The sequence below is a fragment of the Condylura cristata genome, unplaced genomic scaffold (genome assembly GCF_000260355.1).
Source record: "Condylura cristata isolate star-nosed mole 26May11 unplaced genomic scaffold, ConCri1.0 scaffold00032, whole genome shotgun sequence".
Lineage (NCBI taxonomy): Eukaryota > Metazoa > Chordata > Mammalia > Eulipotyphla > Talpidae > Condylura > Condylura cristata.
The window spans coordinates 17,183,303-17,203,545 of NW_004567133.1; the positions used below are offsets into that span (position 1 = coordinate 17,183,303).

Consider the following 20,243-nt stretch of genomic DNA (forward strand, 5'->3'; position numbering starts at 1 on the left):
AGGAGCGAGCTGGAGTGGAGGGGGCAGGGGAAGTTCTAACAGGCAGCCAGAAGGCGTCTCGCTGGCCAGGGATGCCACTGATGAAATGGATGGAACCGTGGGCCCCTTAGTCAAGGCCGTCTGAAACCTTAACGCAGCCCTACTTGACTGCCGTGGCTTTGTATGTAAGTTGTTAGCACATATATTAATATACTGGGGACAGTTATCTGGTATTCTGCAGTGCAAGTCACCATCTGATTGACATTTTTCCAAGGTTTTAACTGTTTTTGGATTGCACAGACCTGTACTGTTGAGCTGAACACACGTGGCTGTTGAAATTCAAGTGAAATGCAGTGTAAAATCCAGTTCTTTGTTCACACTAGCCAAACGGGCTCACAGCCTCATGCGGCCAGTGGCTTCTGTATAGGACAATGCAGAGAGAGAAACATCTCTGTCTCTGTCCAGGTCAACTTCTACTGGATTGTGTTGGCATACAACCAGCCTCTACCCCCCATAAAATTCTGGAGAACCTGCTGAAACCCACATAGGGGAAGGAACTAGAAGCAAAGTCACAGCACCCTTTGGTATCACTATCACCACTCGCCAATGGCCACACTCCCAGGTCGACGGTCCAACATTTCGGGATTCTCATTTCCAAACACTTTCTCTGCAATTAGCATGCACTGCCTGCAGGTGGGGCCCCCTCCAGCCGGCGGCCGCTCCCCACCACCAAGAGGTCCGCGCTGTCCCCTGTACCAGCCAGGAACTGTTTTCACCCATTTGTAAGCAATTCAGAAACATATAACTGGGACAAAGCTATCAAGCCAGGCAGCCGGGTGTAAAATAATAAAGACAGAGAAACAGACAATCTCACAAAGTGAAATATATATAATTAGCGACTTTCTTGCAGCCAGTAGTCATTGTCGGATTCTGCTGGCATTCTTCTTCCTAGCACCCCCCGGCCGTGCTGCTCTCCCGAGCTGGCTTGGCATCAGGCTGACCTCTCAGGCTTTCAAATGTGAGGCCACCACATATCAGGCCTCCACACCACACACGCCCCCAGCCTAGCGGCACTTGGAAAGCAACAGCACCAACTGTTTGGTGCTGGGACCAGCCTGGGTCGGAGGCTGGCTGAGCAGCAGCCAGGGGTCGGCTGGCTGGGCTGCAGGACCGGCAGCTGGACGTGCTGCAGGCTGGCCAGTCCTGAGGGAGCTGTCTAAACTAAGAGCAGGGCAGGGCCAGTGCAGAGGAGGGGAAAGCAAGGCAGAGGGGTGATAGAACGTTCTGGATTCTGAGTGTGTGTGGACCTTAGTGGCCCTAGGAGGAGCGCGGGGTCAGGCTGCAGACAGGGTCACTCAGGAAGGTCAAGTGTGCAAAGCAGGAGTGGATGTTCCATCCTGACGGCTCAGAGGACACTCGGAGGGTCAGCGCAGGGGTACCAGAGAGGCTGAGTCCTGCGGACAGAGGACACAGGCCCGTGCAGATCTCGCGGGGTGTGGGCAGAGGATCCTGGAGGAAAGGACGTAGGAGGGGGGGCGTGGATGATGCGTCACAGATGTGGGGTTCAAGTAATGGTCAAAGGACAAGAACGTAACCCTGGGACCTTCTGGAGCAGGAACGGTGTTTCTGTGCTCTTAACAAGAGGTCTGCTCCATGTCCGTGGGTGAGATGGCCTTGAACCTTCAGAGGGGTTGGGGGCCCAGCCTGCTCACGCGGTGCTAAGTGGCAGAAGCAGCATTCTGCACCCCGAGTTTCCAGCCCATGTTCCCCCTTGTGTTAGAAGTTGCTTCTCCAATGCAAATTAAAGCCAACTCCTTCTCATCCCAAGAAGGAGACTTAGAGTTGGATTTGTGCATAACTGCTGGATGTTTCCATTTAATAAACTTAATTAGGAATTACAGAGATTATGATTAAACATATTAAATGATTAATAGCATTATGCCGCTCGTGTGAAAATTAAAATTAATCATCTTTAGTCAAACAGGACTTTGGAGAAATCTGCATTGTTTCCTTTGATAAAAACACACAACGCTCAATTAATCATTTTGTAGCATGCGTGTATGTACCAATGCCCACCAATCATTAGGTCGGGTCACCTGTGTGCCTAACACATTATTTAGAGATGACGCAGAGTGGACAAACGAAGATGGACTGGACGTCGTGGGAGGACGGGGAGGAAAGGACAGAAGATGAAGTTGAGGGGCCGGAAGTCAAACAAGAAGTGGAAAAACAAAAAAGGAAATGGGCCGACGATCCCCTCGAGGGGAGCAAGCGCTCATGGACACCAAGGCCGGCCTCCGCCGCACGCCCCTTCTCTGAAAACTTGCAAGAAAAATATATTCAGAAAACACCCATGATCCACGTCCTGTCTCGGCGTCCTGAGCATCTGCCACTAACGTGATGACTGAAGGCCACCGGCGTGTTTCCTGCCCTGTGTCCACAGGCAGCAGGCCCTGCCCAGGCCCGAGCTCCCCCGGGAGGTGCCGGGAGGGTCCACCTGCCTCTCCAGCCCCTGCTGGCCCCTGAGCCTGAGGCTGCGTCGCTCCCGCCTCTGCCTCCACCTCCCCCCTCCGTGGGTCGACACTCAGGCCCCCACCGCCTGTTTCTTCCGTGGATGCTCCTCACTGACTCCAGCCTCAAGAAATCAGGGTGACCCTTGGGAGATCTGCAGACCCTTTTTCCAAATGAGGTCACCTGTGCGGGGTACGAAGGTCAGGACGAGGACCTAATTTTTGGAGGCTGCCCTGTGGCTCCCTGTGGTCCCCTCAACAATGCAGCCACCACCCGGCATGAGCATGAGGAGCTGTGAGCAAGGAGGGGGTGGACGTCCAGCCACTGAGAGGACAGGGGGTCCTCCAAATGGTGGGTCTCAAGCCCAGGACAGAAGCAGCAAGAAGGCCCCTGCCGGGGAGCCCAGAACGAGCCCCAAGAAGGGAGACTTGAGTCTCCCCTCTGCCAGCGCAGGGGAGCAGTCCCCTCTCCACACCTGCCCTGGAGGCAGCTGGGCTGAGGGGCAGCCACCAGCCCCCAAGGCCACCCACTCTCTCAGCAGGCTGCCAGAGCCCAGCCCCGCACCCTGCACACATGGACCAACTAGTCCTGAGATCTTTGCAGCTATGGCAGAGCCCGAGTGGAAGTTCTAAGATAAACGTAAACGGGGTGACAAGCGACGGCACGGACAGCTCGCAGCGCACTGGCTCCGGGCAGTGGCCACCTCATCGGCGGCGCCTGCATGTCCAGGCTCTGTGGGAATTGCCGGCTGGGAGACTCTTGGTTCATCCCTTTGCAAGTCATCTGAGCGCCAGGGTGAGCCCCAGCCGGACGGGCGAGGCCCCTCAGCAGTGTGTTTGGGAGACCAGACAGGATCTGATGGCAAATGGAGAGGCTGCAGTCACCCAGGTCCTATTCTCCTGTGGCCGCCGTTCATGGCCGCCGGCTCTGTCCTGTATTTCTCAGGCCGATGACACACTGGGTCACACAGGAAAGCAGGCAGGTCCCCAGGGGTTGGGAAGCCCATTCCCCAAGAGAGCTGGCTGTTCAGGCAGCCCTGGCCAAGGCCCCCACAGAAGCTCTGAGGATGGCAAAGCCAGATTTCCTGGGCCTTGTCTGCAGGTGCTATGAGGAGGCGGGGTGTGAGCCACCAAATTTTTCCTAATAAACCAAGTCCCCAGACATCGCTGCTGTGGGTTAGAAATGTAAAAAGGGCCCTCCTTGGTGGTGCAGCGGGTTGAAGCACAGCAGTAGGAAGCTAAAGCCACTTCAGCACGAGTTCGATCCCCACCCCGGAGGTGACCCACATGGCGCGGCAGACCTCTCCTGACCGCCCGCTGCTCCCCTCAGCAGTGTGCTTGCCAGTCTGCCTGTTCTGCTGCCGCTCTGGCTCTGGGGAAGCCTCTCGCTGCCCCTGCACCTCTGGCCTGTGCGCCAGTTCTGTGTGCATAAATAAATTGATCTTTAAAAAAAAATGTAAAGAAAACACCACCAGTAGCTGATCTCCTGAAGATCACTTAGTGCTCCCACAAAGACCTTGCAACGAACCCTGGGGCTCCCTCCGCTACCATCACCCCTAACTCGGTGAATGGCTCTGAACAACTGACAGTTAATCCTGCTGGAATGAGGTCTGATATCCACCAATCCAACAAGACTCAGAGAGGAGAGAACGCACCTTTCCCTGGGGGCAGGGCCTGGGTGCCCCCTCCGGAGCGTCGGCTCCCCCGAGCTCCACCTTGCGGTGCTCACTAAGCCTCCTCAGGGTGGAGGGACTCCAGCGGGAATCCAGGCAGGGACGTGAAGCCGGGATGTGCATGTTCGTGAGCCAGGCCCGTCTAGCTCCTTCACCCACCGGAGCCGCACTGTCTCCCTTGGCAAGCAAGGGTGACGAGCGCCTACCACTGACTTATCTGCAGGGTCTAGAGACTCGGCAGTGGAGACGGCTGCCTCTGGCTGGACGCGGGGCTTCAGGCGGGGACTTGGCCTCGCTGGGAAGCTGTTCAGTTGTCGCATTTCTCCCCCACATACAGATATGCATGTTAGCAAACCTCTGTCCATTTTCTCCTGCTAATCTATCTTTCGTGACAGCTGGGAAGGAGGACTCTGCCAAGAGCCTAGAAGCTTAGAAGGGAAAGTCTTTTTCCGCCCCTGCATGATGCAATTAAAATGCAAGTCCTCACAACACAGTGCTAGTTCAAGGGCGGTGTAGGAGCGCTGGACAGCAGTCCCGTCCCACGAAAAGAAATAGAAGCCACACACGGCTTTTTTAAACTTCTAGAAGTTTCATCCCCCAAAAGTATAGATATGAGGAATTCATTTTAAGAATGTATTGATTTTAACCTAACTATCAAACATATTATTTCAGTATGTAGTCACTGTAAAGGATCTTTTACCTTTTTTTTTCAACAACATCTTTGAAATCTTGTGTATAATTTGCACTCAGGCTGCATTTCTCAATAGGGGCACCAGATCTTTGCTGGAAATACCTGATTGGCATTTAGAATTTGAAAAATTGACAGGTGAGTATTTGAGAGTTTCAAAACACATCCACAACTAAATAACGGAATCAAGTAGCACTGTTTGAGTCAAATTAAAAATTTGATTCCTTATTCACACCAGCCACATCCCAAGGGCTTGAGAGGAACCTGTGACGTGAATGACCACCCCACCCACACCCCCGTCACAACACTTATGTCCAATGCCCGGAATCTGTGAATCGATACTTTACACACTGGGGGACTGAATACAGGTGGAACGATGGCTGCTAATCAGCTGATCCTGCACTAGGGAGAGGATACAGATTACCCAGGGGACCCAGGGGAGTCTCAGGCTCCCTAGAAGGGAAGAGGGAGACAGCGACGTGACCGAGAAGACTCAGCGCTTCACTGTAGACGTTGGCATTGGAGGATCAGACCTTAAGGTGAAGAACAAGGGCTCCTTCTAGAATGCAGAAAAGCAAGGGGAGGGATCCTCTCCAGGGCTTTGCAGGGAAATGCCATCTGAAGACATTTCATTGGACTGTTGAGACTTCTGATGGCTCTGTGTCAGAACTGAAAGATGACATACTGTGTCCAGGGGACACCAGTCCATGGTGTTGGTCGTGGCTAAGGCACCCCCTCATTAGTGGCATGGGCACAGAATGTCCCCAGGTACTATATAAAGATGGTGCTTTGTGCGGAGGGAGTGCACAATGGGTTTCAAGAGAAGAAAGAGAAATGGAGAAAGAAAATAGCTTCCCTAGAGCAGTGATATGGGGCACTTGGTATTCACTGTATCTCAGTTTCAAATGAATAATTTTGTAAAATAAGTTTGTGACAACAGTGAATTCTTCGCCTGATACTGTAAGAACGTGATGCATCACGGGTATGGGGTGAGCATGGCTTGCCCATGGCTGCTCTAATTCTGCTGCTATTTTCAATATTACGACTGTTAAGCAGAATCCCTCCACCCCCAAAGGCTCCTCGCCCTTTTCCATGGTGCATGGAGACATTCAAGTTTTTATGAGGGTGATGAGCCTGCTCCTGCGGGGGACATCCACGCACATACACCTTAATGAATCCAGTGTGCCATCTCAGAAGACCTCCCCGAGGAACACCTGGATGTCCAAGGCCCTTGGCTGAGAACCTTTGCTGTAGAAGTGCCTGAACGCACACAAGGGACGCTGACTGCTACCTGCTCCCGACAAGTGTGGAACTGGCTGCAGAGTCTGGGATAGGGGCTGAAGTACAAGCTTTCTGAGGTGCCACTGTGGCTTGGCATCTTGCTAGGCGTTTTCTTTACCTCCTCCTCTCAAGTGTCCTAACTATTTGGAAGATGAGTTCAATGGACCTGACCAAATTCACACAGCTCGGAGGTGGAAGAGCCGGGGGCTGGAGTTAGACTACCTGCAATTCCCAGACTCCACAGAACCCTGAGGTCAAGGTGAAGATGTTCTGGGGAATCTGAGGACAGCAAGTACTAGTGGGGAACCATGAAGCTCTTGTCAGCACAATAGATTCACTCAAATTCTAGCTGCCCATGTCTCATCGTCACAGTGTGGTCCTTTCACAGCCACCCACCCGTGTGTCCAGCACCCAAACACTCAACTGCCCATCCAACCAGTCACCCATGCTCCCATCCACCCACCTACTCAACCAACCACGCAACCAAACAAACGAACAAGCCCACCCAAGCAGGTGGCTTCAGATGCCTGCTCTGGTACCTACATCCTCATAGTTGAGCATATATTAAAGATTTATGTGTTCATACAGAACTGGGGTACATGCCAGAGGCTCAGGGGCGGTGAGAGGCTTCACCAGAGACAGAGTGGGGAGCAGAACAGGCAGGTCTATGAAGTACACTGCTGAGGGAGCAGCAGGCTGGTCAGGAGAGGTCTGCCGCGCCATGTGGTCACCTCCGGGGCAGGCGGAAATCGAACTCATGAGGAAGTGGCTCTAGTTTCTCAGTGCTGCGCTGTAACCTACTGCACCACCAGGGAGGGCCAGCCACTATATTTTTTATTACAATCTTTTATCACGCATTTATTTGCATGTCTGATCTACCAGAATATGAATATCCTACAGACACTGCATCAAATGCGTTCCAATGCTCTTTACGATGGTGCATAGTAGGGCCTTAGAAAATATGGAGTCATTCCAGGAGGCCCCTTGGCTCCCAGCATCTTCACCCCCGAGCATCCTCAACCTGCCACCATGGTGCTGCACCCAACACCCAACACCGGCCGCTGGTGCAGCCTCAGTTCTCCCGCTCCTCCGTTGAATATGCAGCATCTCCCCTCTGCTACAGACGCCCGCCCCGTACGCACAAAGCCCTTAACGGTGATAAATAAAAAGTGTACTTTTGAATAGCCAGCTGCTGCTCCCTCCTCCACCAATCAAGTTATTTCTCAGAGAGAAAAGCTGGTGAGTGTCTTCGAGGCATTATTTGATTAAGTTGACAATATTATGTGAGCGATGGTTGAGTACCCACTGCGATGTACTTTGGACCAAATTGATTTGTGTAACGAACACTCGCTCTGTCTCTTCTTGCAGCCTGAATAGCGGTCTTGATTTAGCCAGTAATGCTGGGCGCCAAGTGAATTTACAGGGTCCATGTTCTCTCTCTCTCAATCTGGAGAGAAAGGCGGGAAGAGAGCAGGGACTGGCATAATTCAATACATTGTACTATAAGCTCAGAAAATAATATCACAGAGCTCTGCAATATACCTATTTGATTTGATTTGTAAACCTGATAAAAAAGCAATCGAGAAAAGTTCAGGGGGAAAATATATATGTTCTAAGCAAAAATGTAACTATATTGAATGTGTACAAAGAAGCAGGGCGCGGGGTGGAGAGAAAATCATGCATACTAAATCAACTTCAGACTCTGCGTTAGACAATATTGCATATTCTCCATTTAAAATGGAGCAAAGATTGCACAAAGTTACTTTCCATTAAACATAATAATAATGGTAAGCCCTGGGAATGTGAATTAAAACCCAAGTCTCGGGTTTGCACACAGGCCTACTTCAAAACGGGGCTCGCGAAGATCCACTCAGCTTCCTGCGTTTTCATTTTAGCTCTGTAGGCAAACAAATAAGTTAATCACACAGCTTTGGATGTAGTTAATGCCTCCTTCTAGCTCAGCGGGGCTGATTCCACAGTGAGGTGACACAGATTTGGGAAATGCATCACATCTCCCTCGGCTCCAATAAATTCAATGCTCTGCTGAAATGATGAAATTCCTTGGAAAGGAGAAGGGCTGGGGGACAGAGGATGACTGACTCCAAAAGCGTCTGCTGTATTTTAGACTTTGAAAATATAGGTTGAGCACCCAAGGGGTCACACAGTCAGTGTTCAACACATCAGTTAAGGCGATGGGCTGCCACATGTCTGTGTTAGTCCACAAAGGGCTGCTGTAGCAAAATCCCATCATCTGGGAGGCCCAGGCAATGGACACTTACTTCTTAGAGCTCTGCAGGCCGAGAAGTCCAAGATCAAGCTGAGTTGTTTCTGGAAGAGCTCTCTTCCTCGCTCGCTACCTGCTTCTGTGTCCTTAAACACGCTGCAGGAAAAGTGCGCTCTCTGCCTCTTTCCTGACTCTATCGCTTGTTCATTGACCATTAAAATATATATTTTTTTGGATTCTCCCTGGTGGCACAACAGGTTAAAGCACGGCACTGTGAAGCTGCCCACAGCTGCTGCAGCCTGAGTTCAATCCCCACCCAGGGAGCTGACCCACAGGGCACAGCAGACCTCTCCTGGCTCCCCACTGCTCCCAGCTCTCCTTTTAAAGGCGGTGCCCTTATTCCATGCTGGTGTCTGGACAACTTCAGATCTTTACTCTTCCCCTTGCTGATTGGGAAGCCCTGGGGCAGGTGTCCAGGGCATTGTCAGTGACACCTCCTCACCTGCCTGCTGAGTGCCACTGAGTAAGCAGTCCCCTCTTTCCTTCATCCTCAGGTGCAAAGCAGCATAAGCCTCCATGTCAAGTTCCCCCAAACTCGCCGCTGCCTCTATCTCAGGCTCTGAAGACGTCTTAGGCAGCCCGATGTACCACACAACCCTCTGGCCGGTACCCCCTTTCTCTCTCCAGGGGTTTCACCTACAGCTTTCTGCTCACCACCTCTTCGCTTTCTGCTTTTCTTTAATTTCCTTAAACACTCAGAAATCAAGGCCAACTTAAACATCAATTTGAAATGAAAATAGGTTGATAGCTTTCAGTGCATCCTCAAATCTACTCAGCTCCAAGATGTCCCCCCAACATATTATGCAAAGTTTAATTTAACCAAATGGCAAATCTATACATTATGCTAATTTTGCAGGCCTACGGAAACTGCTGAAAGCACAATTTGGTTGCAGAAAATTGGTGATGTATTTAAGATGGAACTAATCTCAGCTAAAAAAAAAAAAAAAATCCCTGGGCTTTCCCGACTAATGTCTTCTTTCTTTGCAGAAATGCTTCCAATAAAGAGATAAGCAACCCAAGGGTTTTGTCCTGGGATGGCTGGGTCCCTCTAGTCTTCTGGGTCCTCAGTGAATGTCCTTTAGGTCAATGTCATTTCCTTATACCATCAGTGAGGGAAAAACACAGCCCCCGCTGATGGTGAGCAAGACCTGCTTTCACTACACATCTTTTTGCTTAAAGTCGCACTTTCCGAGAACCTACGGGTTAAGCGAGGACATGTCCCACGCTCGACACACGTGTGGAAACCCCTCTTTGTGGGCAGCTGGCTCACATGCACGTGAGCCCTGTCACGTGGAGACCACGGTTTCGTGAGTGAGTGAGACGCAGGGAACACCTGAGCCCAGACTCCACCCAACAGCAGGCTAATTCTGCTCACCCATGGATGTAACAGGTATAAATATAAGTCACAGACAGGAAATACAAAAACTATACTCTGAAAATTTAAATGTCTGTATTTTCTTTCCTGTCTGCTCCTCACCCAGATGGACTGCATGTTTTCTCTCAAAGGGCCAGGTAGTAAATATTTGACTTTGCCGCTTCTATGGAAACAATGTTCTAACCAAGCAATGCGTGTGGCCAGCTTCAACAAAACTTTATTTACAAAAAATGGGGTCAGACATTTAAAGCACAGCACTATGAAGCTGGCTGCAGCCGCTTCAGCACAAGTTTGATCCCCAGCCCCGGAGTGACCCACAGGGTGCAGCAGACCTCTCCTGACCCGCCCACTGCGTCCCTCAGCAGTGTACTTCATCAGTCTGCCTGTTCTGCCCCCCACTCTGTCTCTGATGAATCCTCTCACTGCCCCAGCACCTCTGGCCTGTACCCCAGTTCTGTATGCACCAATAAATAAATTTTTAAGCAAATGGGGCCAGAGTTGGTCATATCTGTTCTCTGGAGGAATCAACGCTATGGTTCTCTGAGGTTCTATGTGGTTACTGTTTGAAGAGTTTGACTTGATAAAGAGTATTTGTTAGGTTTGCTGATAGCTGCAGATATAGTGAGGTGTGTAGGGGTGTGGTCTGATCATCTCCCTGAGTCATCTGGGGAGTCATCCCCAATCGTTCATAATCGGAACCCCAAGGTGAGTCATTTCAAATAACCACCGCTGACTAATACGCTCAGAGTCCCAGCAGCCACTATTGTGCTCCCTGACGAGGCGATCCCGGAAGCTCACCTGTCTGGGCCTGAGCAAGCAAAGGGATTATCTGACCTTGCACATACTACTTCTTCCTTATGCACTCACCTATCAGGCCTTTAAAATGGGGCTTTGTGATACATTCCTTCCTTCAAATCACATTCATGGACCACCTTCAATGAACATCAGTCACAGAAAGTCATTCTTAACCACCATCCACCTTCAAGGACAAATCCTTAGCCTAGAGGGCAAATCCCAAGCCCTGGAGCGGCTCTCTCAAGACCAGGGTTTGCACAGCTGTGGGACTGCCCTTGATTTGGGGGTGGGGGTAGGCTTTCTCCCCGAATTAAAAGCTCAGCCTGGAAAAGAGCTATTTGTTTTTAAGGAGGGTAGGGTGAGAATGGAGACGGGGAGACTTCTGGTGGTTTGTCTACTGAAGTCAAGCAGGGCTTCCTCGTGGGCTCCAGAAGCACCCGGCATTTTTAGCGAGGTCAAACATACGGAGGGCAAGTGCCAGAAGACACATGCTAACGCGGTCACAAAGCTGAGCTCCAAGGCTCATGGGACATTCTGATGGGAGGCTCACTGGCAGCCGAGGTACTTTCGATCCTTTATGTTGAATTTGAGATTACAAGCCGACTCTTCCACTCAGCCCTGTCTACAGCTTTCCCAACATTTTGTTATCTTTGCCCAAACCTTTCAGGAAGGACCCCAGCCCCTCCACAAATGCTGACTTCCCTGGAAAGAGGATTACTGACTGACTGACTCTTTAATGCAGAACAGCCACACTTCATTGAAAGGCTAAGGAAAATAAAACTTTGGAATATGCTCATTTTTTTCTTAAAAAAAAAAAACACCTTTTTTTTTAAAGATTTATTTATGTATGCATACAGAACTGGGGTACAGGCCAGAGGTGCAGGGGTGGTGAGAGGATTCACCAGAGACAGAGGGGGGAGCAGAACAGGCAGATCGACGAAGTACACTGCTGAGGGGAGCAGCGGGGAGACAGGAGAGGTCTGCCGCACTGTGTGGGTCACCTCCCTGGCCAGCAAGCTCATGCTGAAGGGGCTGCGGCCAGTTCCGTAGTGCTGCACTTCATCCTGCTGCACCACCGGGGGAGGGCCCTACCCCCCAAAATCACCTCTTTTAAGAGGAGTTACAGCATGGTCCATGCAGCGTAACTGCCAGGAGCGTCCACTAAAAATACGAGTCCTAACTCCATTGTTTATCATAACTCATGTTATCTTCATGTATTTACTTCAAATGTATACAATAAAAGGCTTGTGGTACTGGGTCAGGAATTTGTGTGTGCACCAGGATGACCTGGAGAACCTTCTAGCAGTGCAGATTCCAGAGTTCCAGCCTTTTTAGTGTTGATTATGTCCGCCTGGGTGGATCTAGTCGAGTGAGGCAGGTGCTCACACCAAAACGTGACCGCCACCGGGATCACTCTGACAAAAGCATGTGGCCTCAGGCACAGCCAGTGCAAAGGTCCTGGGGTGGGTACCCAGTGGTCAGGGAGTAAAGACTAGGAGGGGACATCAGAGATAGAACGAGGGGTAGAGACAGGCCAAGGGAGGCCTGCTAGGCTGTGGCAGAAACTCTGCTGTCCTTAAGTCATTTTTAATTTAGTAATAAATTTAGATTTATCCAGCGTCCCACAGACTGCTCTCACACGTCCTTCACCCATCTTCCCCTAAAGCCAACCCCTTGCCTAATCGGGTGTATTCCCCCCCCCCCCCACGCTTAGAAGTTAACATGGGCATATTGGTTTAAACTCAGCTACAGATTTTATTCACATTCCCCCTGTTTTCTCCCTTCTGTTCTTGTGCTGTTGCAGGAATCCACCAGGCTAAGACATTGCATTTATGGGATTTGGGCTTTTACTTGGAGAGAAATGAAGAAGCTGCTGGAGGGCTTTTAACAAAGGAGGGAGATGAAATGACTTACATTTTAGCAGGATTTCTGGATGTTTTCTTTCTCTAGTTAAATCTGAGTTCAGAAAAAGACACTAGAGGATTACTCGCATGGTAATTTAATGGGCTCTTACTTAAAACTTCCTTCACTATCCACAGGAACAGCCAGTGTCCTTTATCAGTTATACCCAAAGAAATGGCCAGAACAATGATCAGGCGTGTTATAAATAGGAGGTGTTAAGTAAATGCTACAAAATAAACTTAATATTCATTTCCTTAGGTTGTTTTACTTGATTTTTATTATTGCAAATGCTAATTGTCCCAACATTGTGGATTTATGCTACTCCTCTCTCGCTAATAACCAAGAATTTTCAAGTTGCATTTTCTTAATTGTCTGAAGGAATAAGCTTGCTTGGCTAGAACACGGTGATAACACAGCCAGCGTTACAGGTCAAGCATCCTGCATTTGCTTAATTGCATTAGGAAGTCAGAACACTTAGTCATAAAATGTGGGGCCAGTTAAGTTTGCCGTGCTGGGTGCTCCAAGAGAGTCGAGGACAGAGGTGCCTGAAGGCAACACCTGGACTCGTGGGGGTCTGAGGTCGGCTGCTCACCTTCGAGCTGCTGTGTTAGGGACGTTCCCACCTTTCTGATGAGGAGACTGAGCTCCAGACGGGCCAACTCTGTATTACTCCAGCCCCATGGCAGGATAGCTAACGATAAAACCTGAGCTCAAGAATCTGTGTTCTTAGTCAAGTCCTTTTCTCTATTATGTGCTGTGCATCCCTGAGTGTGTTAGTCACCCACTCTGCACTCAGGGTGCTAATCAGTGAAAGGGCCTTTCTCACAGATAGAGTAGGCCTTGCAAATAAATGCAAATGAATTGCTCTGCAAATAAAATAATGCATGGAAAGCATTCGCGGTGTGTCTGGAAGAACAGTGGGTGATTGGCTGTTTCGGGGAAGTCCCAATTCCTGTGAGCTCCTTTCTCCAGTGCCTCTGATTTGCCTGGCCTTGCCTGGCTGCACTGTGGTAAGCTGAATCTATTCACTGAGATCCAGTTTACCATGGAGACTGTGAGGTCCCAAGGCATCTTCATGGAACGATCCATTTGTGGACCCTCTACTACAACTAAACCGTGAGCTCTGAAAGAACAGGATGTCAGTCTCTGATTCTTTGTCCTCAAGGCCCAGCGTGGACCCGGGCACACACTGTGGACTGTGGAGCAGAGCTGGGGTCTTGCTCCAAATCAAGATCCCAGACTCGTGCAGATGCGGGTGTCTCCACCCACCAGACTGGGCCTCCTGGTCTCCAGACCGGATTCCTTGGCTCATGGATTTGAGATTGGGCTGGGATTGCCCAAACATGTGGGCAGAGTCAGCCAGCTCCATTCTGCAGTAAGAATTCCTGCCGTGGAGGCTGGTCAAACAGCTCCATGTGAGGGCCACTCACCCAGAGAGGTAAATGCACCCCCCAGCCTGACACACAGGCCCCCGAGACTTCCGCTGAGTGGCCACGTCAACCATGTGCCTCCTCCTCAGCAGCATACATCAGTGTCCAGCTCTCACTGGATGTCTGACGTTCACTTATAGTCATCACCATAGATGCTGAGCTACAACTGAAAAATTATAGATATGGGAAAATTCAAGCAAAAGGAAGGCATGGACAGAAGAAAGAAAGAACACCCCATTCCTCCCAGAATATCTTCATGCTTCCTAGGAGAACAGAGGGGTGGCTGGAGAAAGGCTTAGAGTGGTAAATAGGCCATGCAAAAACAAAACAAAACAAAACAAAAAAACAGGGCCTTGGAAATGCTTGAGACATAAATCTTACAGGGTCATGAACTATGGATTTCTTCTCTCTGCTTCTGCAGTGAATTTTAAGAACCGTGTTGAGGTTCAGTTTGGATTTTGCCATAAAAAGCATCATTATCAATTAACATTGACCCAGCAGCCACTCAGGGCCCTGACCCCTCTGGTGGTTCCGCCAGCTCAGCCCTGCAGTGTCTCTGAAAACACCCTGGTGTTCAGAAAGCGTGCCTGGAAAATACCATCCAAGGTAATTTCAACTTCTGATGTTGAAGTCCTTCCCCTCTGGAGGCCAAGGGAATATAAGCGGTTTTGTTTTAACTCTCCTCTAACTGTGAGAGGATGTCACAGACAACACAAGAGCTAGCTCCTGACCGAGGCTGTGATCCACGGCAATGAAGAAACATTCCTGGGAGTTAGTAGTAAAATTTCACTATGGAACATGTAAAAGACACAGACTCAGACTGGAGAAGTGGTCTGAACACAAGACACAAGGATCGAGGTCTGATCATGACATAGACATTCTCTGAGTGCTCCCCAGGAGGTGGCAAAGGTGGGAGTGGACAACCCAGCTGACACACAACAGTGAAGATCGCGTGAAGGAACGTGGTCAGGAAAGATGACGGTGAGGAGGTGGACACAGGGCATTTGCACCTGCCGTTTCCTCTGCTGAAATACTCCTTCTTCAGTTCGTTTAACAACTGACTGTTCATCCTCATGTCTCAACTGAAATGCACTCTTTCACAAAGCTTCCTCTAACCACACTGTCTCAAAAGTCTCTCGGTAAGAAAACTCACCAAAAATAATAAAAACAAGCCCTGACAGATTTTGACCTCATCACCTGAATGCAGCTGAACATAGACCACAATTTGGGGAGAAACACACTCAACACAACACGAGCCTGTTCTCTCCGCTGACCTTGCTGAGGTGACACATTGATTTGGTTATTTTTTGCCTCCCCTTTTGTTGCTTATTATCTCTCTTAGTTGCTGCTGTGCTCCGAGAATCTAGGAGCTGGCCCCCAGCAAATACACGCTCCATGTTCCTTATGTCACCCCTCGCCCCGTGGCTTGGAAACGCTCCCATGCCGTGAGCTGGGTCACCCTGGGGTTCACCTCGCTTCCTTCCCTTCTCCTGGTGCGGCTTCTTGTCCAACATCTAGAAGCACTGGTTCCTGCATGTTGACCATTTTCCCCACTGTTTAAAGTGTGATGCAAACCCACCCCTGTGACCCCAATCGTCACTAAAAACCAAAGCCCCCTAAGTATTTCGTGTCTGGGTGAGGGAGGTTCTGAGAATTGCATTAACAGAAAGCTCACCCTCGTTGCCCTCCAGTAAGGGTGATGCTCTAGACTTTTCTAGAACTTTCAGAGGCTTTCTCCTTCAGTTTGGTTGGGATTCAAAATTAGAATCCCTTTCTGAGCACTGTTTGTTAATATGAGATGCATCATTTAATTAGGACTAATATAAGATGCCCAGTAGGGTGATAATTTAATAATTCGGCCGTTTTATTTATACAGTGCCTCCGGGCTCCTCATTAAAAATGGAAGAGACCGTCCATGGGCCCAGGCGGCCTTGCCGCGGCAACATTCCGAGTGCTCCCGATCATAAAGTACCCCCTCTGGGCCTCATCACAGCCATCTCCCTCGCCTGGGGGCAGATATTTGTGTCGCCAAATTAACCTTCATGGAAGGGAGTTCCCAGACCACTTGGTCACCCTGGCACTTAAGTGCGCTTCCAGCCTGGTCAAAAATGAATGGATAAGGCTGGAGCAGTCCAAGTAGGAGAAGGGGCTCCCTCTGCTTCCAAACCCTCGGCTAGCTCTGGAATTGAATCTAAGTTCCTGGCGGGGCAAGCAGGGCCCCACCATTCGCAATGTCACTGCAAGCCCTTGTCCACTTATTCACAAGCACCAAAGCCTCACTCGACGGCTATGCGCCGGCCTGTGGTCTCCAGCCCCGTGGGTGCCTTCCCATGGAGGCCCTGCGTGATGGGGGGCCACTCCCTGCAATCTCTTCTTTCCCCTCTTTGCCAAATTGGAGCCAGCTCCTCCAAAGGCATCCACGTAAACGCCTCTTCTCCGGAGGCTCCTCCCTACACCCCTGCAGTAGCCTGTCTGTCTCCATTCACCAGTGGTGCTCTGGGGGAGGTGTCTGTGCCCCCTGGAACGTGAGCCCTGGAGGAAAGCATCGTCCTCAGTCTCATTCTATGTAGTTCCGGGACCCAGATGGGTAGGTTCTTAAAGCGAACTCTTCATTACTAACCAGTGCACCATTAAGTGGGCTCCTCATTAGTAATTGTGGCATGAACGCGCCATCATGCCTGGCATACCCTCTCTGCTTTCTGCCAGTCTGCACTCAGCCTGAAGCTAGAGCCTGACCACGTGGAGGTGAGACAGTCTCCCCTGCTGTGATGGTCAGGTAGGGAAGTCGGGGGTGAAGAGAAGCAGAGACTTGAGCAGAAGAGAAGAAGCCAGCTACTGAGCTGTGTTCACCCCCTGAGTCCTGCCTGCTGCCTTCGCAAATATACTTCCTCTGCTTGGGTCGACTCTTGCAATGGGCAGAAGCTCCTTGAAGGCATGGCGAGACAGAGAGAGGGAGAACCTCCTTGATTTGTTTCAGAATATTTTACATGGTGAATAGTCACTGAAAATGAACGGAATAAATTACTCAGAACGCAAACATTCAGCCTACTTGCATCGCACAGGGTGTTCTACAAAGCTCCCAAACAGTAAACCATCATCTCACACGAGCAAACGCCAGCACGGGCAGACTTCAGCCTGTCAATCATGCGTAGGCCCGCCTTACGCCACCTTCCCTGGAGGACCCACCCCCAGGCCATCTCTGGTTTGCCTTCCACCAGGCCAGAGTGCTCTTGAGCGGTCAGAGGCACACCGCCTTAGCGTTCACCAGTCCCACGGCAGCCAATCAAGAACAGTAACACAGAACCGTGAAAGCTCGTTTCACCTGCAGAAGGGACGGAACACGCGAGGCATCTGAATCGCGAACTTCAGCACGCGAACTAAATCATTTAAAAGTCTAATTCCTGGCAGCACACGCTTGCTAGGGTACAGCTATTTGTCATGCCCACCTCGATGCTGATCCGAACACTGCAGTCATGTGGGAAACTCGCTGTTACTCTATGAAAAAGACGGTTTGCTTTGTTTTTTCTTCAATAAATTACATTGGTCTTTTAAGTATCTCTAGCTTGCAAAAGGGATTAAATGCATGGTCAGATCCACTAATCATTTCTTCTCTCTGCTCCTCTCCTCTCCTCGCTTCACTTTTGGCATCTAATGGAAGGCAGGGTGCTCGCTTAATAAATTATGTCTGCAGAGACAGTGGGGCCAGCTGACACAATTATGCACTTGTTGAGTTACTGGCCACTTAGAAACAGACTTTGTAAGTCACTGCACTTCATCCTGAAAGGTGCTAATGCATCATTATGATCTAGCAGGTTGCCTGCTGAATTTTACAGCCTTGCACACTGCATTAACCTTTGGTACCGCCGATATTTATGACCTTATAAGAAAGTATTTATCAAGCTGAAAGCCAATATGCAGCACGGCTGTTTTAGCCGGCGCTGTTTAGAAACCGTTATCACTCCTCTCCGGGTGTTTTAAATCACTCAGATAACGCTGGCACTGGGGTTCGGGAGAGTTCGGGAAATGGTGTGCCCCCGTGCCAAGTTGGTGGGAGTTTAAATTGGTATCATCTTTTTGAGGGGTAATTTTATTTTTTAAGTTTTTATTTGACTACCCAAAGCCTGAAAAAAAAATGTGCATTTTTATTCTTTGACCCAGCAGCTCTACTGTTGGGAATTTATTCTACAGAGACAATCGTGGCAAGGTGCAAGGATTTCAGTGCAAGGAAATTCATCATGGTGATATTTTCCACCGTGAGAAATGGGAAACAACCTAAGTGCCCAAGTCCAAGGGATTAGCTAAATAAGCCACGTTCACTTGGAGACACATGACACAGGAAAGCACCCGGGGGCCTTCGGAGAAAGCGTGTAACATTAAAATGCATTAAATGTCTGGGAGGGCACTTCCGGGATTCTAATCTGAAAGCATCACCCTCACGAGCACAGGTTTCATCTCTGCATTTTTGTCTATTTTAAACTTGTTTGGTGACGCTCCACAAAGCTCTCCTGGGATAAACCACCAGGTGATGAGTAAGGGATAGACCTGTTGTGTCTACTATTATTATTAGTAATCATCCTCGTTATTATTTGCTTATTTGGGTTTTCTATCTTTTCCATAATGAACAGGAGTTATTTGCACACGTTTAAAAAAGCCATCAGGGGCCCGGTCTTGCCATCTCTCGCTCTGCAATGCGTAACACAGGGTCAGTGATGAACTTATTATTTTTTTAATGAGCTCCGTATCACAGGATAATGACAATAATTGTTTCTATTTATATAGCATTTCTGATTTCTTAAGCATGCTCGCATCTGACTTCTCCTGTGAGTCTCAAGGCAGATCTGTGTTGAGGCAGGACGGATCTTTCTGGCCCTGCCCTTGGGTGCTCCATCTTCCCCAGGGAGAGCACCTGGCGCTGGGAGCACACAGCCTCAGACGGCCTTTGCCCAAGTTCCCGGCCCCAGCCCGCTGTTTGCCTCTGGGGCAGGAAGGCCAGGAAGACACAGCTCCGGAGTCAAAGGGTCACTGCACAGCCAGCTTTCCCAGCGGGGACACTCGCCTTCATTCTGAGGTGACTGGGTCAGAGGGGCTGGGCGTGGGCTCACTGAGCCGCAGGTGGAGGCCGGTCCAAGCGGCTGCTCTGGAGGCTGCCGCGAGTGGAGGGCAGGGCTCCCAGAATTACCGACGAACGTGCGTCTGCTGCACCCGGAGAGGAGAGATCAAAGCCTACCGCAGAGAGGGGGCCGCAGCAGAAGATAACTCCGCCTCTGAGGATAATCATCGCAGCTTTCATTCTGCATGTCCACTCTTGGCCAAAGAGGGAGGCAATTACAGTGTGCTACTCCCACTCATTCATTCATTCACTCATTCACTCATTTATCCATTCATTGACTCGCTCAGTCCACTTCTCTAAGCACCTGCTTTGCGCACAGCCTCAGAGAGCAAGGGGTGACGCAGCAAACACAACAGGGCTGCCATTGCAGCGTGGCTAATGGGCCAGCGAATATCACCTCATCATTGCACGTTGTCTTAAATGCTGCAAAGCAGAGGCACTCAACAACCATCTCCTGTCTGTCAGTTTCCTGGGGACACCGCACCAGAGTGGCCCCAACAGCAGGAAAGTATTCTCTCACAGTTCCAGAAGCCAGAGGCCCGAAGTCAAGGTGTTGGCTGACCTGGGCTCCCCCAAAGACTTCAGGGGCAAATCCTCCCCAGCTCGCCCCTGGCGTCTGGTACCCACAGGTGACCTGTGGCTGGTGGCTGCCTTCCTCCCACCTCCTGGGGCCCATGGGTATCTTCTCTCTCCTAAGGACACCAGTCTTGGACTGAGGTCTCCTCAGAAACAGCGCTGTCTCACTTAACTAATTAGATCTGCACAGACTGTTTCCAAATAAGGTCACGTTGGACACGGCAGGCTGCTCTCAGCCCCGGACCTGGCATCAAGTGCATTTGACAAATGGGCAACCCAGCCCGTAAGTGCTTGGACATGTGCCGGTCCTGCTCCAGCACTTGCTTCCTGAGTCACTGTCCCCTGCAGCAGCCGCACTCAACCGGTGTTGACCCCAAAGGATAGAGGTGCCAGATGTAACCGAGTGGCTCAGAGCTCGTCAGAGGAGTCCCTCAGGCTCATTTCAGACTGTCTTGGTCTGCTTTCCTCCTGCATAGCACAATGGGGGTCGCTCCTGCTTCATGGAATCACTGAGAAGATGAATGGAAAGAAAATATGTATAACACAAAGACACCAAGATACACCTTAACTTATGGCTGGCAAGAAATCCTCCAGAAAATGCAGGTCAAAACCACAGGGAGGGCCCTCCCTAGTGGCTCAA

At 50.2% G+C, this 20,243-nt stretch overlaps 1 protein-coding gene across 12 annotated transcripts in view; it reads right to left on the bottom strand.

Annotated features, from left to right (window-relative positions):
- RBFOX1 (RNA binding protein, fox-1 homolog (C. elegans) 1) overlaps positions 1–20,243 on the bottom strand; it is a 1,380,973-nt gene that overhangs the window by 115,728 nt on the left and 1,245,002 nt on the right. The gene's annotated exons all lie outside the window — the stretch shown is intronic.